Raw genomic sequence first — 27,386 nt, 5'->3', positions numbered from 1 at the left:
CTATTGACAAATATAAGTTTGTTCATGGTTATAAAACAGCCTTAACGTTGTCTTTGTTCTTAAAGCAGGTATAGAAGGTGCAGAAGTCTCTTCTGGCACATTTCTTAGGTCCTAAGAAAATGAGAAAATATCACTGAGAAACCAAGGTCCTGAATCACCTTTCATACCGCTTCTCATTGTCTCTGTGCTCACATTGATGGTATTCATATGTAAGAAATAACTTCAGATTCTGAATGTCATTCTTAATATATGGCTTTCAATCTTAATATCTGATGCAAGGAGGGCTGGCGTATTGCCTACAGTCTCAAACATCAGAAGCCGAGGCAGGAGGATTGGGAGTTTAAATCATTCCGTCTTAGAAAAAGAGAAAAAGAAAAGGATGAATTTTATGTTTAAAATACTTTCTGTCTTCTTTATTAATGGCTTAAAGGTTACAAGTTCTGAACTTTTAAATTATCTGTGGGTATTAAAATTCTGTGCCTGCATCTATAAATCACTTATTCATGACTTGGTTACATTTAGATCCAGTACAAACAGCTAATTGTTTTACTAAGAAATATCAATGTGTAAAATATTGCGCTATCACAAATTAAAGCCTATAAACTTGATAATTTTATGAGATAAAATACACTCTGTCTTTATATTTCTCCAATGCTGGGGACTGAATCTATGTCCTTCAAATGACATTAATGACATTCTATGGAAGCAATTTACCAGGAAGTTACATCTTCCTTCATTTACATTTTGCCCTTATTTTCTTAAAGGTTATATGTCTGGTGATATCATAGGTTTATATGTGGTTAGGTGCACATGTGTATGTATATGTGGAAGTCAGAGTTTGATGCCCATTTCTTCACTGCAGACCATTTATTGACTAATGACTAATGCATATTCTTGAACTGAATCCAAAAATTACAATTCACCTACTGTCGGTAGTCAGCCTGTGATCCCATCTGCCACAGAACACATATATGTATCTGCCTCCTGACTTCTGGGACAACTGGCATTCAATCCATTCCACATTCTACCTTTCTCCCAACATGTGGGTGCTGGGTACCTATTTTCCCATGTGTGCCAAGCACGTTACCTGTAAAGACATTTCCTCTGATGTTTCATTTCTCTATTTTAAAAATCTCACAATAATGCAGACAATGGCCTGTAACGTATGGGACCTTTTCACATCTTCCAATATACCTGGAATTTAAGAGGAAAGTCACTATAAAAGCCATGCACATATTACAAACTTTTTGAAGGAAAATACTGATATGAATATTCTTTTCTCAGAGAAAAGTAAAATAATGCTGCTAATGGTTCGAAATCTATTTTAGTGATCACGAGGAGGCATGCAATCTATTGTAGGCTTCCGATAGTGTGGTTAATCTTATATTTTTATATAGATGCACAAATATCAAAGTTCATTTGTGCCGGAAACATAAAAAGCAAATGATTGCCTTTCACAAATATAATCAAGCAAATCTGTATTTATCTGCAGTACAATATTACATTTGTAACCTCTGAAGGGGAGCACACATCTTGAAAATGTAAAGTATCTTTGCAGTACTCTTCATATCATGTCGGAGGAAACGATTATAGCCACAGTGCGTTCATTTTTTAAAATGATGGGAGTCTCACTGAGTGCTTGCCTAGCTGTCAGCTGCAAATAATGGAGATCAGAATTGCTCCTGAATATTTATTTCACAGGAAAGTCTTTCATACCATTAACAAACTGATATTATTCCCAAGTTGCCTGGGTCAGCTCGACTCTAAACCTCTTTGCACTGTGTAAGAACTCAAAATCAGCCACAGTTCTATTCTAACTTCAGCCCACATTGTTGTGAAGTACAAAATGTAATAAGAAGTGGTGGACTAAAATTTTGCATGGATGTCAATTCAGTCTTTTCAAAGATGGGTGGGAATGGACAAAATTAATTTTCTTAATTATGATCTTCAGCTGTATATGCAGGATAAATGAGATAGCTATACTATATATAGCTAGGTACTCTTCCTGGGCAAAACAAATAATCTGAATTTGGATTCACAGAACCTACATGTGAAGGAGGTAAGTGAACCTCGAAATCTGTCATCTAATGTCTACATAACAGCGGCAAAAATAAATAATACACAATAACAATGGTAAAATAAACTTAAATATCAACAAAAATAATACTATGCGAAAGGTGTTGTGATTGTCTTCTCAACTATACAATGGTTCTTTGAAGAAAGCAGAAGTTTTGTTAAAAATACGGTTATATGTGTGTGTGTGTCTACATACATATATATGTCTTCTAATGAATGAACAGAAAAAAATTAAGAGTTGGATTTTATATTATTTTAATGATGAATTTTATTGTTTGTATCCATTTTCCATGAGTACATGTGTACATGTATTTTTCCATGTACATGCAACACACACACATTCATGCATACATGCACACACGTGTGCATGCACGTGTGGCATCAAATTCTCTGGAACTGGAGTCACAGATGGGTTTTGATCTTCCAGAAGGGACATGGGAAATCAAACTATAATTCCTCTCTTAACCATTGAACTATCATTCTAGTCCCACAATAGATTTAATTCATCAATAAATAAGTTTGCAGTAAAGTTTCTTGTCCTTCTTTTATTCTTATCATTAAGCTTTAACCTCTAATTATACTAGTCATTCAATATAACTTTGAACAGGAAACTAATATCCATAGAAACACTCAGTAAAATTTTCATGAATGCACTTAATTTGGATAGAACATTTTTATGCATTTTAAAATTTTATACAATTTATAAAATTGAGAGCATATTGTATAATCAATTTCTGTTTCCAAATTGCCTCACTCTTCTTCCAGGGTTACTTTTCTATCTTTCATTTCAAGGTAATTGGAAGAAAATCACAATGTATTTGATTATTATAAATACTATACTGTAATTTTGTATTAAATGGAAATGGTTTATTCTTGTGAAAATAAAAGAACTTCAACCATAGGTACTCCAATATGTGAGAATCAGTTAAGTGCAAAATTTCATAAGTATAATAGTAATTTCTATCCACCAGATATAATAGTTATCTTGGAGGTTTACTAGTGAGTAAGGTCACCTATAACACTAGCTGGTTCAACTCAGCTGTTTTTGATAAAACTCCTCTCCAAACTGTCTTCTCTCGGTTTCTCCCTGAATTGCTCTGCTTGGCAAAACCAACTCTGAACTCATTGAAACGGAGTACTGCACTGCCTACGTGGAACTGAGCTGAACCCCACTAAACCGACTGCTCTGCATTCAACTGAACTCAATGGAACTGTCTGAATTTTTCTGTTTAAACTACTCTTTGAACTTACCTCTTTCCTGTACTTGCTATTGGGATTTGGACCTATTCTATCCGAAAAATCTTTCTCTGATTTATCACTTTATCTGTCCCTAAATTAAGACATCATTTTTAAACATGGCTGCTTCCTTCTATAAACTAAATTGACTTCCATTCTTTGGAATTACAGGTGTGCACTAAGGGCATGCATTTCAGCCAAAGGATTAAAAGTTTGAGATTCCAGTTGGACAAACCTAACTCTTTGGATGTAATCCCTTGCCAGAGCAGCCTTGATGCTGAATTACAATTCCTCTAGAAAAAGTAGTGAATTTAAGATGTTTTATACTTACTTTTTCATTTACATAGTAGTATGTATGTATGTATGTATGTATGTGTAGCTGTGTGTACATGTGTGTGTACTCATGTATATAATTTTATGTTTTTGTGTGTCTGTGTGGGTATGTGGGCATGAATGCCTGTGTATGTCAATGTATAAGTCTATGTTCCTGTGTATCTCTGTGTGTTGGTGGTGGTGCATTCATGTTCTCCTATGTGTGTGTACTTGTGTGTGTGTGTGTTTGTGTGTATGTGTGTGTGCGCGCGTGTGCATACACATGTGCTTGTATATGCCTGTTTGTGTGCATAGGTATATACATGTCAAAAATGCACATAGTCATCAGAGGAAATGAGTAAATTCTCTACCTCTTTTAATTGAATCCTGAGGATACTTGTGTTAGGAGGCAATAAAAATCTGTTTTCTGAGTCATGTGTTATCTTGTCTTCTCCAGGTGTTTATTTATGTTTTAATATAAAGAATTCTAATTAAAAGATTCTGAAAAATTATAAAGCTTTAAGACAAATTGAAATATTCAATTCACCCCAGAATATAAATATCAAGAAAACAAAGAGAATAAGTCTGTAGAAAATATTACACTTTTTAAAGAATAGTTCAAGAGTTTGTAGAAAATTATTTAGGTGAAAATCTCAGACTTACTTGATATGTGGTGAATATTAAAGAGAGAAAATAATATACTACCCTATTTTCTAACATTCTTCCATTATTGTTGAGAAGTAATAATTTGTAAATATAAAAAACTGCTAATTATTAAATAAGCTTATTCTGATTTGATAATCTTATAATTTTTAGCAGAAAAAAATTAGAAATTGCATTATAACTAGGAACAATTAAAATGACAAAAGACATGATTAAAATTGATAGCATAAAAATGAAAAAAAAATTTCTATTCCATTGATCAACCTAGAATAGAATTGAAGACCCAGAAATAAAACCGTATACTTACACACACTTGATCTTTGACAAAGAAGCAAAAAATATACAGTGGAAAAATTCATCTTCAATAAATGGTGCTGGTCTAACTGCCTGTCTATATGCAGAAAAATGAAAATAGACTCATATTTGTCCCCATGTACAAACCTCAAATCTAAATGGATCAAGGATCTCAACATAAACTCAGATACATTGAATCTAATAGAAGAGAAAGTGGGAAAGAGCCTTGAACTCATTGGCACAGGCAGAAATTTCCTAAACAAAACTCTAATGGCTCAAGCTCTAAGATCAAAACTAAATCACCAACCAACAAATACACATGGAAGGACCCATGACTCCAGCCACAAATGTAGCAGAGGATGGCATTGTCCAGAATCCATAAGAAGAAAAGCCCTTGGTACTGTTAAGGTTCATTTTCCCACTATAAGGTAACGCCGGGTGTTGAGGTGGAAGTGGGTGGGTGGGTGGGAGTGGGAGCATCCTCACAGAAGCAGGGGGGGGTGTGTGGAAGACAGGGGAAAGGGGATAACATTTGAAATGTAAATCCATAAAATATCCAAGAAAAATAAAATTAAAAAAAATAAATTGGAGGGATATTAGAAAGACCCCTGCTCTAACCTCTGGCTCACATTCACAAAGAGGCATACACCAGGAGAATATTTTACAATTTTAGTTAGTTTTCCTATTGCTGTTAAGAGACATATGATATGGCAGTTCTTATAAAGAAAACTTTTAATTGGGGCTGGCTTAGAGTGTCAGAAACTTAGTCCATTATCATCATGGTTGGAGGCATGACACTGTACAATCAGAATTGGTGTGGGTGAGGAACTCTTTTAGCCAAGAACAACTTCTTCATTTTGATAAAAACTATAGGTGTGAGTTAAGCAAATCAATAAATGAAATTAAGCTAATCAATACCTACCTTTGGTAATTTTGGTGCTTATTCTTCAGATCACCGTGTGTCAAGATGGTTGGAAAGCTCATAAAATTGATAGAGAAAGTATTTTCACATTTAATACTTGGATAGTAAGAGAACTGTTTCCTTTGAAACAATGTGAAACTTGAACAAAACAACCAACTTGGTATATAACATTTTCTATTAGTCTTGAAGGATATATATAAGTCCATAAAACTCGCTGGCACATCTTGAAAAGCTCTTTCTGCTTGTGACATCAATTTTTATTTGTATAGGAAATGATTAATTTGTAGCGGCAATTCTATAGAAATACATAAAAAATACCGAGATTCAGAATAGCTTTAAGCTTTTAAAAAAGAAAACTATTCTTGGTAGTTGGAATTGTTTTTCCCTAACTAAGCCAACAACCCTTGGCGAGGTGACAGTTTCACTGGAGATGGGATAACATTCAACATTTAAAACATTTTCAGCTAGTAATTGACTTGGAACGTAAATGCACTTTTAAGAAATAAAATTGGTTTGACGGGAAAGGCTCTTGAATCAGCAAATCAGGTCAGACAACCCCAAGTATTTTATTTTCAGTAAGATAGAATTTTGTGATGTCTTTGAAATATGAAAAGCTTAGTTCAACATTTGCGATTTTCATATTTCGTTTTTATGCTTCGCCTGTTACTTAATGAATAGTGTCATACATGTCCTAAGTTTTTACTTCAAAAGAATAAGTATTGTATGTTTGGGTATATAATGTTATTATTTTACAAAGTGACACATAATTGGAAATGTTAAGTCATATTTTCTTTTTTTAAATTTACATTTCAAATGTTATCCCCTTTCCCAGTTTCCCATCCATAAACCCCTTTACTCCTCCCCTCACCCGTCTTTTATGAATTTGTTTCACCATCCAACCTTTCTAGGCTCGCCCCCCTGACATGCCCCTAAACTGGGGGCTGTACAGCCTCTGCAGGACCAAAGTCTTCTCCTCCCATTGGTGCCTAACAAGGCCAATGCTACATTTACAGCTGGAGCCATGGGTCTGTCCACGTGTACTCTTTGGATGGCGGTTTAGTTCCTGGGTGCTCTGGTTCTTGGATATTGGTGTTCTTACGAGGTTGCAAATACCTACAATTCCTTCAATCCTTTCTCTAATTTCTCCAACCGGGACCCCATTCTCAGTTCAATGGTTGACAGCCAGCATTCGTCTCTGTATTTGTCAGGCTCTGGCAGAGCCTCTCAGGGGGCAGCTATATCAGACTCCTGTCAGCATGCACTTCTTGGCATCAAGAATTTTGTCTTGGTTTATTGGCTGCATACGGAATGGATCGCCAGGTAAGACAATATCTGGATGGCCTTTCCTTCGGTCTCTGCTCCAATGTTTGTCTCTGTATTTCCTCCTATGAATATTTTTGTTCCCATTCTAAGAAGGACTGAAGGTAGTGCATAATGAGTTTCATGTGCTCTGTAAATTATATCTTGGGTATTACGAACTTTTGGGCTAATATCCATTTATCACTGAGTGCATAATGTGCGTTTTTGTGATTAGGTTACCTCACTCAGAATATTTTCTAGTTCCATCCATTTGCCTATGAATTTCATGAGGTCATTGTTAATAGCTGAGTAGTACTCCATTGTGTAAATACACCACATTTTCTGTATCCATTCTTCTGTTAAAGGACATCTGGTTTCTTTCCAGCTTCTGGTTATTTTTTTTTTTAATTTCAAATATTCTTTTTTTGTCATCTTTTTTTCTTTATTAACTTGAGTATTTCTTATTTACATTTCGATTGTTATTCCCTTTCCCGGTTTCCAGGCCAACATCCCCCTCTCCTTCTATATGGGTGTTCCCCTCCCCATTCTCCCCCCATTACCACCCTCCCCCCAAAAATCACGTTCACTGGGGGTTCAGTCTCCCAGCTTCTGGTTATTATAAATAAGGCTGCTATGAACACAGTGGAGCATGCGTCCTTTTTGTATGTTTGAACATCGTTTGAGTGTATTCCTAAGAATGGTACAGCAGGGTCCTTAGGTAGTACTATGTCCAATTTTCTGAGTAACCTCCATACTGATTTCCAGAATGGTTGTACCAGCTTTCAATACCCCCCCAAAAATAGAGGAGTGTTCCTCTTTCTCCGCATCCTCGCCAGCATCTGTTGTCACCTGAGTTTTTGATTTTAGCCATTCTGTCTGGTGTGAGGTGGAATCTCAGGGTTGTTTTGATTTGCATTTCCCTGATGACTAAAGATGTTGAACATTTCTTTAAGTGCTTCTCAGCCATTCACCATTCCTCAGCTGAGAATTCTTTGTGTAGCACTGTATCCGTATTTTTATTAGGGATATTTGATTCTCTGTAGTCTAACTTATTGAGTTCTTCAAATATATTTAATACTAGTCATCTATTGGGTATAGGATTGATAAAGATCTTTTCCCAATCTCTTGGTTGCCATTTTGCTTTAATGACTGTGTCCTTTGCCTTACGGAACCTTTTCAATTTGATGAAGTCCCATAAGTCAATTCTTGATCTTAGAACATAAATCATTAGTGGTTTGTTCAGGAAATTATCCCGAGTGCCCATGTGATCGAGGCTCTCCCCACTTTTTCTTCTATTAGTTTGAATATATCTGGTTTTACATGGAGATCCTTGATCCACCTGGATTTAAGCTTTGTACAGGGTGATAATAATGGGTCAATTTGCATTCTTCTACATGCTGACCCCCAGGTAAACCAGCACCATTTGTTGAAAATGCTATCTTTTCTACACTAGATGGTTTTAGTTCCTTTGTCAAAGATCAAGTGACCATAGGTATGTGAGTTCATTTTTGAATCTTCAACTCTATTCTACTGATCTATCTGCCAGTCTCTTTACCAACATCATACAGTTTTTATCACTATTGCTGTGCAATACAGCTTGAGTTCAGGGATGGTGATTCCCCCAGAAGTTCTTTTATTGTTTAGCATAGATTTTGCTATCCAGGGTTTGTTGTTATTCCAAATGAATTTGCTAATTGTTCTTTCTAACTCTATGGAGAATTGAGGTGGAATTTTGATGGGGGTTTCATTGAATCTGTATATTGCTTTTGGGAAGATTGCCATTTTTAATATATTAATCCTGCCAATCCATTTGCATGGGAGATCTTTCCATCTTTTGATTGAAATCTGGCCTGTACCTTAAGGGTACACCATGGATAAAAATGGACCTCAACAACAACAGAAACACCAGAAAGCCTATACATTTATGGAAATTGAAGAACTGTCTACTCGATGATCTCTCAGTCGGAGAAGAAATAATGAAAGAAATTAAAGACTTTCTAGAATTCAATGAAAATGAAGGCAAAACATAACCAAATTCATTGGACAAAATGAAAGCAGTGCTAAGAAGAGAGTTTATAGCATTGAGTTCCATCATAAAGAAATTAGAAAGTTTTAATACCAGCTATTTAAAAGTACATGTGAAAACTCTATGAAAGAAATCCACTAAAGAGAATAGAAGGCAGGAAATAATGAAAATCAGGGCTGAAATTAATTTATTGTATACAAAGAAAAAAAGACTCAGTGATACCAATATCTGCTTCATGAGAAAATCAAACTAAACAAAAGGCAGAGACTGTATTAAATAACAAAATCAAAAGTGAAAATGAAGACATAACAAAAGACAATGAGGAAATCCAAAGAATCATTAGTTTGTACTTCAAAAGCCTGTATTCCACAAAGTTAGAAAATATTATAATAATGGATGAGTTTTTAGAAATATACCACTTACCAAAATTAAATCAAAATTAGGCAAACTACTTTAAAAGCCTTATAATCACTAAGGAACAAGAAGCAGTCTACAAGCTGAAAAACAAGAAAAGCCAAGGGGCAATAGTGTTAGCACAGAAGTCTATGAGACGTTCAAAGAATAGGGAACGCCAATATCCCTCAAACTGTTCCACAAAATAGAACCAGAAAAAATACTGTCGAACTCATTCTATCAAGCCACAGTCACCCTGATAATTATACCACACAAAGACTCAACAAAGAGAATTTTAGACCGATTTCTCTTGTGGAACATTGGTGCAAAAATACTTAATAAAATATGTACAAACCAAATTCAGGGTTCCATCAAAATATCATTCATTATGATCAAGTAGACTTTATCCCAGGAATTTAGGGATCGTCTCATTAATGAAAATCCATCAATGTAATTCATCATGAAAAAAAATGAAAGAAAAAAAAATCATACGATCCTTTCATTATATGCCATAAAAGCCTTTGCAAGAAATCCAGCACCCCACTCATGTAAAATGTATAAGAGAGATCAAGGATAAAGGTGCATATCTAAACATAATCAAAGCAATATAAAGCAAGCCAATAACCAAGATCAAACTAAAACGAAAGAAACTTAAAGCAATTCAATGATAATCATGGACAAAATTAGGCTGCCTACTCTCTTCCATATCCATTGAAGTTCTAACCACTGCAATAAGACAACTAAAGCAGATCAAGGGAAGCCAAGTTGGAAAGGAAGAAGCCAAGGTATAGCTATGGGTAGATTTACTAAACCTAATAGTACAGAAAATAGGGAATAGCCTTGAACTCATGGGTAAATGAGAAAATTTCCAAAACAGAACACCAAAGGTTCAGGCTCTAAGACCAACATGAGGTAAATGGAACCTCATGAAACTTCAAAGCTTTTATAAAGCAAAAGGCAGTTTCACACAAACAAAATGGCAGCCTACAGACTGAGAAAGGATCTTCAACAATACTATAGCAAACAGAAGACTAATATCCAAATAATATAAAGACCTCAAGAAGTTAGAGGCCAGCAACCCAAATGATCCAATTTTCAAAATGGGGTACAGAGTTAGTGTATTCTCAACAAAGGAATCTATAATGGTTGAGAAGCACTTAAATGTTCAAAGTCCTTACTCATCAGGGTAATGCATATCAAACTAACTCTGGCGTTCCGTCTTATATCTACCAGCATGGGTAAGATCAAAAACTTAAGAGATAGCATACGCTGTCGAGGATATAGAGAAAGGGAAAGACTCTTCCACTGTTGGTGAGAGTACAAACTTGTATGTACTTTGAAAAACAATTTGACAGTTCCTCAGAAAATTAACAATCGTTCTATCTCAAGCTATGTTCATATGCCCAAAAGATGTTCCATCACTACACAAAGATGCTTACTCAATTGTGATCAGAGCAGTGTTATTTGTTACAGCCAGAATCTGGAAACAATCTAGATGTCCCTCAACTGAACAATGGATAAAGAAAATGTTGTTCATTTACACATAGGAATACTATTCAGCTATTGAAAACAAAGACATCATGAATTTTGAAGGTAAATGGGTGGATCTTGAGATTATCCTCCTGAGTGAGGAAATCCAGGCCCCAAAGGACATATGTGTTATGTACTCACTTATACGTGAATATTAGCATGCTTCACTCCACAAAACCAATGGAGCTAAATGGGGGGGGGGTTGGTGCACAAGCAAGGAGGCTGGAATTTTACTTAGAAGGAGGAATTAAAGAGTCATAAGAGGCAGATGGAGGGAGGAAAGTTGATAGGTGAAGAGATAGTGAGAGGAATGGGAGAAGGAATGGCCAGATGGCCACATAAATGAATAGAAATCTGCACCAAATGGCGGTAGAAAACCTGGTGGGAGAGAGGATAGGGAGAAAAACTGGAGGGAGGGTATTGGGATTGGTTATGGGGAGAGATAGGAGAGAGGGTCAGAGGTTCAGAAGGTGAATGGATATCTGCAGCTGGTGGGGATGGAGGGTGTGGGGTTCTCGAGGTTGTGCCAGAGCCCTGGGAGAGGCAAGGTTAACCAGGAATTGATGAGGGTAACCATAGATGAGACTCATGGCAGAGTGGATATGGAACCTGAAAGGCCACCTCCTGTAACCAGGCAGGAATACCATTGGAGTGATAGGGACCACAAACCAACCTACAAAACCTTGACCCCAAAGTATGCTATATTCAAGAAATACATGGACAGAGATAGAGCAGGGACTGAGGGAACAGCCACCAATAACCAGCCCAACTTGGGATCTATCCCATGGGAAAGTGCTTGGCACTATAACTGATACTCTATCTTTCTTGCAGACCGGAGCCTAGCATGACTGTTGTCTGAGATGCTCCATCCAGCTGTGGACTAAAACAGATGCAGAGACCCACAGCCAGACTGTGGATGAAGCACAGGAACTCTTATTGGAAGAATTGGGGAAAGAATTGAAAGGGATAAGATCTCTATAGGGAAACCCACAAGGTAAAGTTACCTGGACCCTTGGGGGCACTCAGACACTGAACCACCAACCAAAGAGCATACACAGGCTGGGCCTAGGACCCCTGCACGTATGTAACAGAAGTAGAGCTTGGTCTTCATGTGGATCCCCTAGAACCTGGAGCAGGGGCTCACCCTAATGCTGTTGTCTGTCTGTGGAATGTCCTCCTTTTTTTTTTTTTTGGTTCTTTTTTTTTTCGGAGCTGGGGACCGAACCCAGGGCCTTGCGCTTCCTAGGTAAGCGCTCTACCACTGAGCTAAATCCCCAGCCCCGAATGTCCTCCTTTATTGGACTGCCCTGTGTGCACTTAGTAAGAGAGGATGCACCTAGCTCTGAAGAAATTAGATGTGCCAGGGTCAGGGGCGGAGTTTCTAGGGGATCCACCACTTTCTCAGAGGAGATAGGGAGATTGGGAGACAAGGGTCCTGGGAGGCACTGTTTGAAGGATGGACCAGGGAATGGGGGAGCAATTGGGATATAAAAAATTTTTTAAAAATTCCTCACAGCTTTGAGATATTTTTACATCTGGTTTGGTGTTTGGTTTTTGTTTGGTTTCGTTTTTGGTTTGGGTTTTGATATTGTTGTTACTTGCAGTGGACCCTTCATGTGCCAGCCTACTTCCCTTATTGTCTTTATTGTCTCACTTATTTCTAAAGGGCTATAAGGCATACAAAGAGTACAGAAGGTAGACACTATCCTTGAGTACAGTCAAAATAGCTACATCAACCTCCTGAGACTATGTGAAAGAGCCCTGTGAATTATTATTTCCTCAGATGACATGATGAGATAAGAGTGGTACCCAATTTATGTGAATACGTGGCTTGGGATGAGCCCAGAGCATTTCTTTATCCCAGGCCTAGACCTGGAAGCTTCTAGTCTCCATACAATCTAAATTTCCGAATTGATTGATTCATCTGGCTTCTGTCTGAATTGCTTCACTTGGCCTCATTGTAACATCAACAGTCTGTTCTTCTGTCAACTTCTCATTCTCTGGCCCCTACTGTCTTCACCCTTTTCTAGCTTGTTCTCTTTGCAACCTGTCTCTAAACCTGTCGTAGTAAATCACCATAATATATTCACCTCTCTCTTTCTCTCACTTGCTCTCTCGCTTTCACTTTTGCTCTCTCGCTCTGCTCTGCCCTGCAGTAGCCACTCTTTGGTGGGCTGTTCTCTTGTGAGTTGGGACATCCTATCTCTGACTCATTAAATCAAATAGTTTTTTGATTTGTACCTTTGTCTGCCTGAAAACTGACACTACTAATTATCATGCCAGTGTAGAGGGAAAACATACACAACGTCCCAAGTGGAAAGTAAGAGCTACAGGTAATTAGTGACTGTTGAGAGAGGCAAAATCAGTTTGTGCCGGGCAAGGGCCTATGCAGATCAAATCCGTTTTATCCGACTTAAAAATACTAACATATATATGTGAGTGTATGCACACATATATGTGTTTGCGTATTACTGTATGAAGTCAACACAATTATGTTTAAACATTGGAAAAACAACAATTATAAAGTAAGATGGCATGAAATTTAGATATGGAAATGAGTAAAAAAGGCTCACTCTATCCATATGTACAATATACAAAAATTATACAAAAAATTTAATTGTCCTTTTAACTTACATATACTTTGGATAATTTTATTATCATAAATGAGAAATTCTAATCTCTACGCATATGAACATCTCTGAGGATTAAAATGATTAGTTTGAAAAGAAATCAGTTAAAGAAGAAGAATAATTATTTTAATAAAATATTGTGCCATAAATTTAAGCAAAGCTATTGTGCCCTGTTCAAATGCTTTTGTCGTTAATCACTTCAACTAACGCCTACACTTCTCCAAGGCACTTTCATCTGGAAGTCATCCAAATGCTAAGGACTAAGTGATTTGTTACCTCTACCTCCTTGATAGGTCCACTTGAGGTAACAACTGTCAGAAATCTGACAACTAAGGCCATAGATTCTTAGATGTGCTAATTCAGAATGACACTTCTAAGTTTTCCCTAAGCTTTCTTTTATGATTCATCAGAAAGAAGAAAAGTGGCTGCAATTTTCCCTATTCTTCTCAGTCTCTCATAAATGTAAGAAACATTTATCTCTTGCTCCCCACCAACTTAGTTAAATGTTAAAAGGAAACATTTAGAAATGTTAAGAACTACTTGAATTCACACACATATTGACATTGCATATTAGTTTTTACAAGTCTACTTTTAATTTTAAGTGGTTTTATGTTCTTTCCCAACTAAAATTTTATCTTATCAACTAAGTCCAGTGATTTTACTTCTGTTAAATTGTTAAACAGCTGAAATTTACCAATTTGAATCCATAAGTACATTTTTGTTTATGTATTAGTATGTAATCGAGTTTCCTTTTATCTCATTATACCCTAGTGACTGAATCATAATCACTTAAAATCACTGCTAACACAGTAATAACTGTGTTGTTACAGTGACTTGACATTTGTCTTTTCTCACCATATATTTAATACCATTTAGTTTTCTACATGTCTAACATATCTAGGGAATTATGTATTATCCTGGGAACATATGGCATAGCACTAATACCAAAAAAAGGACTGTTCTGATGTCATAAACATGCCTATTATACCACAGGTTGAATATTATAAAACTATCTATGCATGCTATTAATTTATGTTTTTAAGAATAAATAAAATTAACTTCTAAGATGAGTAAGAGTACCAAAACTCTTAAAGTTCACCTGATTTCCTTTTACAGAACCTACATTGGACCCAACCACTCCATATAGCTTCAATCCTGGGGGATATCATAAGAAGTTGCCTTTGTGGACAGTGCAATTTATTTTGTTTCCACGAAGTCATACAGAGAAGAACACCCACTTACGACAGAGTCTTTGAGATAGACTCTCTCTGTCTGGGCCTAGTGTTCTGCAAATTGCACAACAGAACAGTCTGGCCTTGAACTCAGAGAGGACTTTTTCTTTGAATCCCAACCTCTGGGATTAAATGTGTGTATTACCACACATATGTTTGCACATATACAATTCTTTACAAAATGTAATAAGTTACAACCTATTTTCTAAGGAATGACAATGATTTCATCAAGCCAAGTAATTAGTTATTTTTGTGAGAGGTTTTCTTAAAAAAATAATAACTCCAAATAGTTCTTTTCAAATACTGTTAAATTGCTTCTTTATATTTCATTTTTAAAAAATCCCCTTTTATTGAAAATAGATTATCTTTTCGTACATTATATTCTGACTAATATTTTCTTTTCCTCTACTTTTTCCTGGTTCTACTCTGCTGCACCTCCAATCTGGACCTGTTTTTTTTTTCCTGTCTCTGATTAGAAAAGAGCAGGCTTCTAAGAGATAAGAATAATAAGACAAAATAGAATATAGTCTGGTAAAACAAAAAACATTGAATGAAGCTGGATAAGGTAAACCTACATACGTAAAAGAGCCCAAGGGAAAGCCCAAGAATCAGAAACCGACTCATGCATACACGCAAGTGTCCCATAAATATACTATAATACATACATAGAGGACCTAGTGCAGACCTATGTAGGCCTGTGTTGCTACTGCAGTCTTTGTCTTCAGTCTCTGAGTTCATATGAGCTTTGCTCAATTGATTTAGTGGGCCTTGTATTCCTGATAGTCTCTATCTCCTTGGCTATTTCAGCTTTCAGTGAAGGGACGTCATTGAGTCATGCCAGCCATTTAGAGTTGCATGTTCCAAATGCTGTCTCTGTCTCTGTCTTTGTCTCTCTGTCTCTGTCTCTGTGCCTCTGTCTCTGTCTCTGTCTTTGTCTCTCTGTCTCTGTGCCTCTGTCTCTGTCTCTGTCTCTCTTTCTGTGTGTGTGTGTGTGTATGTGTGTGTGTGTGTGTGTGTGTGTGTGTGATGTTTGTCTGTAGGTCTCTGTATTTCTGCTACAGGAGGAAGTGTCTCTGAGGAAGGCTAATAAGGCATTGATCTATTAGTATTACAAAATAGCATTACTAGTCATGTTATTACTACTATTAAAAATACCAGTAGTATTTTGTTTTACTGTATGTCTGTAGACTATCTAGTATCACAGGTACCTGGTCACACAAGCAGCATTGGGTCTGTGTTACATTTTGTAGAGTGGGCCTCCAGTAAAATAAAAGATGCTTCTTCACTCCCATAAGCTTTTCACAACACTGGCCTAGCATATATTTCAGGAAGTATAGCATTGTCCCTCAACAGGCTTGTAGCTATGTTTGTATCTACATTTCTCTTTTTATAGCCTGCAGAAGACCTTCCTGCACTGAAGACACTAGAATGTAGTGGTGAAGGCTCTACATTGGCACCAAGTTGACTTCTCCATTTTCAGTGAGCTGGGTGTGCTGTCCTCAGAAATGAAGCCCTTGTTGTTACTGTGTGGGTAGCAAGCTATTGTCTCAGCAATATCTGTGTTATTTCTACATTTCCTTGGGACCACTTTTGTCAACAACTCAATTAAATATAACCTAGTTCTGGTACTGGAATCTTTGTGGACAAGAAATGGGCAGTTGGGACTCCAACTTCCTCATTATTTAGAGACTTCATTAAGATTGACTTCATATGTTTGAGGAGGTTGCTACTATACTAGCTTTCCATACCACCCTTGAAATCCACCCCCCACACACACACAGTTCATAAATAGTCCTACTTTGCTTCTCAGTAGCTGGGAAAATCACTGACTAAACCAACCCGAGAAGCAAGGAGTCTATTTCACCTTATATTCATAAGTGACAGATTGTCACTGAGAAAAGACATGGCAAGAACTCAAAGCACTCGGTTAGAGGCATGAACTGAATCTGAGCTCAGAGAGGAATGACCCTCACTGGCTTCCTCCTTGTGGGTTTTTCAACTTCATTTTTGTAAATAACCCAAGACAACTTGTTCCAGCTCTGACACGAACTACAGTAGGTTGTCATCCCCAAAATGATCATTAACTAAAGACATGCCCAAAGGCGTGATCATGGCCAATCAGATGGAGGCACTTCCTCCACTGAGATTCCTTCCTCCCAGACATGTTTAGTTATATCACATTCAGAAAAATTAAGCACCACATAAGAAATACAATTGTAAGTCATCTATTGATATACAGTTTAGTAGATAGTCATGTTTCAAACAATACTAAAAACATGTTAAGGAGAAATAGTCTTAGAGGACTTGCTGAATATTCTATTCTGGTCAACTAAAAGCAGACTATAATGGCCAATCAGTAAAGCTTACTCATCTTTAAGTGTTTTCACTGGACAAATTGATGGTTTGATTTATTGTCCAGTTTCTTAATGGCAATGAAAGTAGGGAATATGGCAAGAGGTGACTCACTTATGCTACAATGTATTATGTAAATTAAGATAAGACTACTTTAGGTTATCAAGATTTTGCTAAATAAAATGATCTACATAAGAAATTACTAATTACTGTCTTAAAATTGAGAGTAAAACATTCTCTGACTCAGTCTATTTGCCCTATCAAGAGGTAGTAAACTCTAATGTGTTTTGAAAGGTCAATCTATTAGGCTTATATACGGCCAATGATAGAACTATAATTCACATTAACATGAATATTCCCCTCCAAAGAGATGATTGTAGGAGAGACTCATCTTTGCAGGGAATTCACAGTAGCAAGACCTTGATGCACGTAATATTATCATATCCAAAGTCCGAAGTATAAATGAATACTGCATACTTGCTTCTTTATTTCTTTTTTATTGAATAACTGTTTTTTTTTTGTTTTTTTTTTTTTGAGTACTTTTTTTTTTTTTATTTACTTGAGTATTTCTTATATACATTTCGGGTGTTATTCCCTTTCCCGGTTTCCGGGCAAACATCCCCCTCCCCCCTCCCCTTCCTTATGGGTGTTCCCCTCCCAACCCTCCCCCCATTGCCGCCCTCCCCCCATAGACTAGTTCACTGGGGGTTCAGTCTTAGCAGGACCCAGGGCTTCCCCTTCCACTGGTGCTCTTACTAGGATATTCATTGCTACCTATGGGGTCAGAGTCCAGGGTCAGTCCATGTATAGTCTTTAGGTAGTGGCTTAGTCCCTGGAAGCTCTGGTTGCTTGGCATTGTTGTACTTTTGGGGTCTCGAGCCCCTTCAAGCTCTTCCAGTTCTTTCTCTGATTCCTTCAATAGGGGACCTATTCTCAGTTCAGTGGTTTGCTGCTGGCATTCGCCTCTATATTTGCTGTATTCTGGCTGTGTCTCTCAGGAGCGATCTACATCCGGCTCCTGTCGGTCTGCACTTCTTTGCTTCATCCATCTTGTCTAATTGGGTGGCTGTATATGTATGGGCCACATGTGGGGCAGGCTCTGAATGGGTGTTCCTTCAGTCTCTGTTTTAATCTTTGCCTCTCCCTTCCCTGCCAAGGGTATTCTTTTTCCTCATTTAAAGAAGGAGTGAAGCATTCACATTTTGATCATCCGTCTTGAGTTTCGTTTGTTCTAGGGATCTAGGGTAATTCAAGAATTTGGGCTAATAGCCACTTATCAATGAGTGCATACCATGTATGTCTTTCTGTGATTGGGTTAGCTCACTCAGGATGATATTTTCCAGTTCCAACCATTTGCCTACGAATTTCATAAACTCGTTGTTTTTGATAGCTGACTAATATTCCATTGTGTAGATGTACCACATTTTCTGTATCCATTCCTCTGTTGAAGGGCATCTGGGTTCTTTCCAGTTTCTGGCTATTATAAATAAGGCTGCGATGAACATAGTGGAGCACGTGTCTCTTTTATATGTTGAGGCATCTTTTGGGTATATGCCCAAGAGAGGTATAGCTGGATCCTCAGGCAGTTCAATGTCCAATTTTCTGAGGAACCTCCAGACTGATTTCCAGAATGGTTTTACCAGTCTGCAATCCCACCAACAATGGAGGACTGTTCCTCTTTCTCCACATCCTCGCCAGCATCTGCTGTCACCTGAGTTTTTGATCTTAGCCAATCGCACTGGTGTGAGGTGAAATCTCAGGGTTGTTTTGATTTGCATTTCCCTTATGACTAAAGATGTTGAACATTTCTTTAGGTGTTTCTCAGCCATTCGGCATTCCTCAGCTGTGAATTCTTTGTTTAGCTCTGAACCCCATTTTTTAATAGGGTTATTTGTTTCCCTGCGGTCTAACTTCTTGAGTTCTTTGTATATTTTGGATATAAGGCCTCTATCTGTTGTAGGATTGGTAAAGATCTTTTCCCAATCTGTTGGTTGCCGTTTTGTCCTAACCACCGTGTCCTTTGCCTTACAGAAGCTTTGCAGTTTTATGAGATCCCATTTGTCGATTCTTGATCTTAGAGCATAAGCCATTGGTGTTTTGTTCAGGAAATTTTTTCCAGTGCCCATGTGTTCCAGATGCTTCCCTAGTTTTTCTTCTATTAGTTTGAGTGTGTCTGGTTTGAATAACTGTTTTATTGATTTACTTCCCAAATGTTGGTACCCTCTAATTTCCTCCTCTCAGAGTATCATTGCCATCACGTCTCCCCTTTGACATTGTGAGGGCATCTCCCTTCCCTGGGGATTCAAATCTCTATAATATTAGGTACATCCTCTTTCACTGAAGTCAGACAAGGTAGTCCTCTGTTATATACTTGCCTGGGGTTATGGACCAGCCCATGTATGCTCTTCGGTTAGTAGCTTAGTTCCTGAGAGCTCCACTGTGTTCTAGTTAGTTGATAGTGTTGGTATTCCTACAGGTTTGCCATCCCCTTCAGTTTCTTCAGTCCTTCCCCTAACTCTTCCACATGGTTCCCTGACCTCTCAGTCTAAGTAATAGCTGTGTGAGTATCTGCATCAGTCTCAGTCAGCAGCTACTGAAGCTTCTCAGAGGACAGCTATGCTAGGGACCTGTCTGCAAGCACAACACATCATCCGTAACAGTGGCAGGATTGTTGCCCACCTATGGGATGGATACCTGTCACTGGATGACCTTTTTTTCAGTCTCTGTTCCATTTTTGTTCCTGTATATCTTTCAGACAGGAGCAATTTGGGGTTGAAAATTTTGAAGGTGGGTTGGTGACTCCTGGAGGCTATTAGCCAAAAAGTATAGAATGCCAATTATATGGCTCACAGACCCTATGAAGTTAAAAAAGAGGGAAGCCCCAAGTGGCGATGCGTTAATCCCACTTAGAAGGGAAAACAAAATTATCATGGGAAACAGAGGGAGTTAGGAATCTGTGTGGAAGGAGAGAAGGGGAAAGGAAAAGGGGGAGATTATGTGTCAGGGGAGGGAGAAACAGAAGAGAAACACAGTGGGCAAAGACAATGAATGCAAATATGCAGCTGTGGCAGGTGGGAGATAGGGAAACCTCTAGAAAGTCCAAGAGACCTGGCATGGAGGGAAGCAAACAGGATTCAGTATGGGTGACCATAGCCTAAATGCACAAGGGGATGTGGAACCTGAAGAGACCACCGCTGAGAGTTAAGTAGTGGAGAAATTGGGACATCAGCACCCCTTTAATATTTATTTATTTATTTATTTATTTATTTATTTATTTATTCATTTATTTATTTATTTTGTGTGTGCATGCATACGTGCATGCATGCACGCGTACACACATGCATGCAAACGTGTGTGTGTGTATGTGCTGGTGCACACAAACTCATGCACACTATACTATTATTTAGACATGGATCTCCTGTCTAAAGAATGATGCAGCAACCAGATCTCTTACCAACAACTAACTTAATTACAATAATTAACTCCCCACTGAAAGACCTGCAGGTTAACAGAGTAAAGATGATCCCTCATGAAGACTTTTTCCCCACAGGTAGTGTTATAACGACATATATATCTAACTGTCACATTCAATGAAGTGAAATATTAATTTCATTTTGAAACATGCTACTTTTGTACTGGTAACTGGCAGTCTGTATATAGAAATATAAAAATAGATCCATATTTGGCACCTTGAACAAAGCTCAATTCTAAGTGGATCAAGAACCTCAACATAAAACCAGATATACTGATCTAGTAGAAGAGAAAGTGGGAAAGAGCCTTGAACTCATTGGCACAGAGGAAAATTTCCTAAAGAGAGCTCCATTGGCTCATGCTCTAAGATCAAGAATTGATAAATGGGACCTCATGAAACTGGAAAGCTTTTGTAAGCCAAAGGACATAGTCAATAAAACAAATAGGCAACCTACAGTTTGGGAAAAATCTTCACTAACTTCACATCCAATAGAGGGCTAATATCCAAAATATATAAAGAACTCAAGAAGCTAACTACCAAAAAAAAATGGGTTATAGAACTAAATGGAGAATGTATAGCAAAGAAATCTTGAAAGGCTAAGAAGCACCTAAAAAATGTTCAAAGTTCTTAGTCATCAGGGAAATGCAAATCAAAATGACCCAGAGATCAAAACCTCAGGTGACAGCACAGGTTGGTGAGGAAGTGGAAAAAGAGGAACACTCCTCCAATGCAAGTGGGATTGCAAACTGGTACAACCGCTTTGGAAATCAACCTGAAGTTTCCTCAAAAAGGTGGAAATAGATCTAACTGAGGATCCAGCTATACTACTCTTGGACATATACCCAGAAGATCCCCCATAATGTCACAGGGGCACAATGTTCCACTATGTTCACAGTGGCCTTGCTTGTGATAGCCAAAAGCTAGAAACAATCCAGAAGTACTACGACAGAAGAATGGATACAGAAAATGTAGTTCATTTATACAATGGAATACTAATCAGCTATTAAGAAACGCCTCCCCACCCCCAGAGCTCCAGTGGACTATACCAAACAAAAAATACACATGGAGGGACCTATGGCTCTATCAGCATATGTAGCAGAGGATGGTATTGTCTGCCATCAATAGGAGAAGCCCTTGGTCCTGTGAAGACTCGTTTCCCCAGTGTAAGGGAATGCCAGGATTTTGAGGTGGGATTGGGAACATCTTCATAGAATCAGGGGAGGGGTCAGGAAAAAAATGGATAATATTTGAAATGTAAGTACATAAAATATCCAGTACAAAAAAGAGGACATCCTGAGTTTTGCAAGAAAATGAATGGCACTAGAAAATATCCTGAGTGAGGTAACTCAGACCCAAAAGGACATGCATGATATGTAATCACTAAGAAATGGATATAAGCCAAAAATATACAGAATACTCAAGATACAGTCCACAGAACTCAAAAAGGTTAACAAGAAAAAGGGCCTGAGTAAGGATGCCTCAATCCCACTTGGGAGGGAGAAGAAAGCAATCACAGGAGGTGGCAGGGATGGAGGGACCTGGGTGTGAAGGGGGACAGGGAGGGGAAGAGGGGAACATGATCAGGTAGTGGGTGAGGGAAAAGAACTGAAGCCCTGAGGGCTGGCAGAAAGAATGGAAACAGGCAACCTGGGAGGTGAGTGACTCTCAGAACTCAAAGGGAAGGGACCTTAGATGAAATGCTCTACATTGGGGAGAGGAACTTGTAGAGCTCACATCCAGCAGAAAGACAGGGCATCAATTGAGGAATGGGGTTGCTATCCCACAGTCCAAAACTCTGACCCATAATTGTCCCAGTCCAAAAGAACAGCAGGGGAAGAAATGGAGAAGAGCCTGATGAAAAGAACTTCCAGTGACAGGCCCAAAGTGGGGTCGAGCTCAAGAGGAAGCCACAAAGCTTGACACTTTTACTGAGGTTATGGAGTGCTCACAAAGAGACCTATTATGATTGCTTTCCAAAAGACCCAACAAGCTGCTGAAACAGTCAGATGCAGATATTTACACCTAACCAATGGACAGAAGCTGGTGATCCTGTTGTTGAATTAGGGAAAAGCTGGAAGAAGCTGAGGAGGAAAGAAGCCCTGTAGGAGGACCAGCACTCTCAATTTGCCTGAACCCCTGTGATCTCTCAGACACAGGGCCACCAACTATGCAGCATACACCAGTTGATATGAGGCCCCCAACTCATATATAGCAGAGGACTGCTGAGTTTGGGTTCAGTCAGAGAGAATACACCTAATCCTCAAGAAACTGGAGGCCCCAGGGAGTGGGTAGGTCTGGTGGGTGGGGGTTGGGGGTTGGGGACATCCACACGGAGATGGGAGAGGAGGAGGAGGTATGGAATGTGGATCAGTCACAGGGGGGACCTGGGAGGAGGATAAAATCTGAGGTGTAAAAAAAAAACTTTAAAAAAGGAAAAAGAAAATAGAAATCACAGGTTGTAAATTTGCAACAAAAGTCAGAAGTCAGCATTATACAGTACAACAAAAATGGAAAGATTAGTAATAGAGTATTTTTTTCATTTTTCCATAAAAGTTCTATTAAAGGTTAAAATGAGGAAAGATTTTATGGATGCTTTTACTGGAAAAGACATGTTTCTTTCCAAGTAGTAATAATGGTTACAAGGCTCTTCATTAACAGATCAAACAGCTTTACCAATGAGTAACATTTATTTCACTTGGCAAAAATTTTTAAAAATACTCTTGGAGATCTATAGAATTAGGGTGATCATATTGTTTCAATGGTTTTTGGGAAGTGGTAATACCATATCTTTTTTTGAGGGTGTGAAATATGCATTTGTTACCTTTTAAAAGCCAAACAGGGAAAGATATGAAAGAACTGCTTATTTTATTTTACCTCACTGACAGATGGTGAGACTTTATGCATAGTACAAATAACAAAATCAATGTGAAAAAAAATGGGAAGAATGAACTCCAGGTCCTGAGACCTGACCGGCTAACAAACAAAGTAGACCAGAAAAGCAAGAGTCTGAACAAATTTTGTCTTACTGGAACACATAAATTTATAGTTAGAGCCCTCGAATAGCCCAGCTAACGCAACAGCTTACATCATTTGGTCTTGAGGTTCACATTAATAGCATTATTAACTTTAAAAAAATCAATAAACTATTTACCACAGTATATTAGACAGACATATACCTGAGATGCATCAATCATTTTTATACTAAGTACAGTATATCATACGTGAAGACTACATAAACTTTAAATACATATGTACACATGCTAAGAGAGGAATATATGATTAAATACATATTAATAGAAACTCCTTTTTAAAGTATTAGGGTGAAATAGATAAAAATATTAAATATTTTCAGAGGAAAATTGCTATTTATTATTATTTAGATTTTATTTTATATAGTTACAATAACTTAAAATTTATAATTATTAGTTATACATATATGTATTTATATATAATCTGTGTTCATTTACCAAACACACACATACACAGACACACACACACATATACACATATACATATACATATACACTTGGTATAGGGCTGACAGGGAGGGATGGTATAATAAACTATGTTTGCCTCTAGGAAAGTCAAGCTTTGCATATCTGAAAAATCATTACTTTGAGACTTAATGATATACCTGATATCATGTCAAGTGGTGTCATTGTTTATGTTTTGCTAAGGTAGCAATATTGTTGAGATTTCATTGAACTCTAGTAGACATAATCTACAGAGGAATTCCTAGGCAGTCTTAATGAGAGACAAAGTTCAGAAGGACAAAATGTTCAAGTCCAAAGTATGTTCCTTTTTCTGATTTATGAACAAAAATTCTGAAGTGTGAGGAGGAAAAAGGAAACTGACCTAATTTTAACAGACTTGCATTCCAGCCTTGATTTTAAAATTGATCAGTAACACATGTTGCTGGAATATCATAAATGTTACTAGCACACAGACAAAATAATCACAGAACCAGGGACCAAGGAAAACAGGAATGGGAAATAGCTTGGCAATTGTAAGCTAGAGTTGACTTAATACGTTTTAAAGACAGCATTTCAAAAATCAAATTAACTCATAAATATGGGAGCAAGAGTGTGATCAAGTGAAATATAATAGCAACACCAGAATTGAAATTTACATAAGCATCTACAGTAAAATATGATTTGGTAGAGATAATTGGATAATTTTAAGTAGAAATTTTCCTGAATTAAATGGAAGATTGGATGAGGATGAAGAGAGAGGATGATAGAATTACTAGATTGTTTTTAGAAATTTCTTATTCACATATATACTAAATCTACCCCACTATTAATGTAAACTTTGTTCTCTCACAATAGTTGCATGGCAAAATGGCAAAATGCTAGTAGTAAGATGATTTCTATTTTCCAAATGTTGAATAAGATTCATTTTAGACAATGTTAATACAACTAACACTGATTTAAACAAGTTTCAATAAAGGCTAGTATAGGCAATTGAAGAATGTTTATAACCAAAGTTAACAATTCCACCTAATTTTGTTTGTTCTGTTTTTGTTTTGTTGTTGTTGTTTTAATTAACTAAGGATTCCCATGTTAGAGCCCATTAGCCCACCACTGGGGGCCACCCATCCATCTCAAAAATGTTAATTCAGAATTGCTCCCGTCTAAAGGAAATGCAGGAACAGAGTGGAGCAGAGACTGAAGGGAAGGCCATCCAGAGACTGCCCCACCTGGGGATCCATCCCATCTGCAGACTTCAAACTCAGCCACTATTGCTGATGCCAGAAGTGCTTGCGGACAGGAGCCTGGTATAGCTGTTCCCTGAGAGATTCTGCCAGAGCCTCACCAAAGCAGATGTTGATGCATGCGCCCACACATGGGACTGAGTGCAGGTACCCCAATAAATAAGCTAGGGCGAGGACTGAAGAAGCTGAAGAAGTTTGCAACCCATAGGAAGAATAATATCAACCAATCAGATACCCCATACCCCTAGAGCTCCGAGGGACTAAACCACCAACCAAAGTGTATAGGTGACCCATGACTCTAGCTGCTTATGTTGCAGAATATTGCCTTATCTGGCTTTAGTGGGAGGGGAGACCTTTTGTCCTGTGGAGGCTCAATGTTCCAGCATAGGCAAATGCCAAGGAGGTGAGTTAGGCATGGGTAGGTGGGTGGGTGGGAGAACACCCTCATAGAAGCAGGGTAAGGGGGATTGAAGAGGGGTTTGTGAAGAGGAATCCAGGAAGGGGCATATCATTTAAAATGTAATTAAATAAAATAACCAATAGCAAAGAAAGGAAAAGAAAAAGAACTTTAATGATTCTTTACTACCCTGAGCCTGTCCAGTCTTGAATGGGCTGAAGTGGGACATAGTAGTGTTGAACACTGGGCTGAAGACTGATGATCTCTGGTCTTTAAATTTTCTAACTATACTGAATGCTGAAGATGCTGGCTTCTAAAGAAATCTAAAACCCTTTTTGCTTATGCTGTGGTTAAAACTGCAGGTTTGGGAGATGCTTAAAAGCAGGATTTGGAAAGTATTCATTGTTAGGGTTTTTATTCTTGCTTGCCAGGTAGGAGGGAGTTTTGGAGCAATAAACTTTTACTGAACCAGAATAAGAAAGTCATTCTTGCAGAAGAAAATCTTACACATCCAAATATACCTAGACCCTCATACATTCATACATACATACACATTCATTATCACACAGTCATTTGTTAGGCCCAACAATCTATCTAATCAATACCTTCATCCTTACACACACAGACCTACACTTATACATACGCACATGGAACAAAATCCCAAGTTCCAGGACAGAAAGAACTCACACATTCTGTATGAAAAATAAGTTTCAACTCCCATTGCATAGACAAATAAATACCTTCTATCCTTTTTTTGCTAAATGAATTAAACCCAAGTGTGTAGAAAGGAAAAAAAAGAGCCTTTTCCTGTTTAGTAAGACTAAGCCTGCTTTGCTGCTTAGAAAAAACCTGTTCTGTCCCATGGTAAAGAGAAAACTGCCTGCTGTTTCTGCTCTCTCTTCAGCTCCTTCTTTACTCTCTTCATTCGTCCTTTATGCTCTCTTAAATTCTTTTTATCTCTTCAGCTTCTGTTTTTCTTCTACTCTGTATCATTTCTAGTCTCCTTTTGGATCCTTAATTCTGCTCTCTCCATCTCTACTCAGCTCCTCGTCCCTGCACTGTAATGTTTCTATTGCTTCTACTCTTTTTCTCTGTGTTTTACCTCTGCCATCTACTTTCTGCCTTCGTTTCTAATTCTCCTTTGGTAGTTTGTGTTCTACATGCATAAAGTCGTCATTCCTAGTTTTAGTACTTTCCCTGGACACATAAGGTCACATGGTCTTCCAATTATTAAAAGCTTGCCCCAAGTTAAAACATAAATTCAATAATAAATTGAGCAAGTTTGCAAATAGAGATGTTTACTTGGGTTGCCATCAAGACGAGTTATCTAGCAAGATATTCGATATTGGTCACTAGTTCTACAGGTTCATTGAGAGTTTAAAACTACATTTCTTGTATATACGTTAGCAATAAGTTTTGTATAGATAAGTCCAGTCAATATTTTATCTTCTATCCTTGTACCAACAATAAATCATTTGTTCCCTTTTATGGCTTTTGAATCAATTGTTTTACAGCCCTAAGGTGTGTGTTCTAAAGTATAAATTCCTGCTTTCTATCTCAGAAGCAATTCACTCAAGTCACGTGAAGACTGGCGGAGTTCTAATTACAGTTTTCATGTCCGAGACAGAACTATAGTTGCAGCCCTAATTGCAAAGTCGGTAATAATCACTAGTATAATTTAGGATTTCTAATAGAACCATCTATTTGTCTGTATAGCATAATTGTAGGAGAGTATGTCTTTGTTGGTCTGCAGAGAATTGGATCAATAGAATGGACTAATGCCCAGGAGTCATATATTAATTTAATATTGACAGAAAAGACATATCAATAGCATGAAT

At 37.7% G+C, this 27,386-nt stretch overlaps 1 long non-coding RNA gene across 1 annotated transcript in view; it reads right to left on the bottom strand.

Moving 5' to 3' along the window:
- Positions 1-1,105: 1,105 nt before the first annotated feature.
- The window catches only part of LOC134482009 (uncharacterized), a 57,227-nt gene continuing 30,946 nt past the window's right edge, over positions 1,106-27,386 (bottom strand). The window contains exon 3 of the long non-coding RNA XR_015639149.1: positions 1,106-1,194. This is a non-coding gene — a long non-coding RNA (uncharacterized LOC134482009). The remainder of the gene's footprint in view (positions 1,195-27,386) is intronic.

The sequence above is a fragment of the Rattus norvegicus genome, chromosome 15 (assembly GCF_021556685.1).
Source record: "Rattus norvegicus strain SHRSP/BbbUtx chromosome 15, alternate assembly SHRSP_T2T, whole genome shotgun sequence".
NCBI classification, from domain to species: Eukaryota; Metazoa; Chordata; class Mammalia; order Rodentia; family Muridae; genus Rattus; species Rattus norvegicus.
The sequence above is the reverse complement of the archived record's forward strand: the minus strand, read 5'-3'. Positions and strand labels throughout refer to the sequence as shown.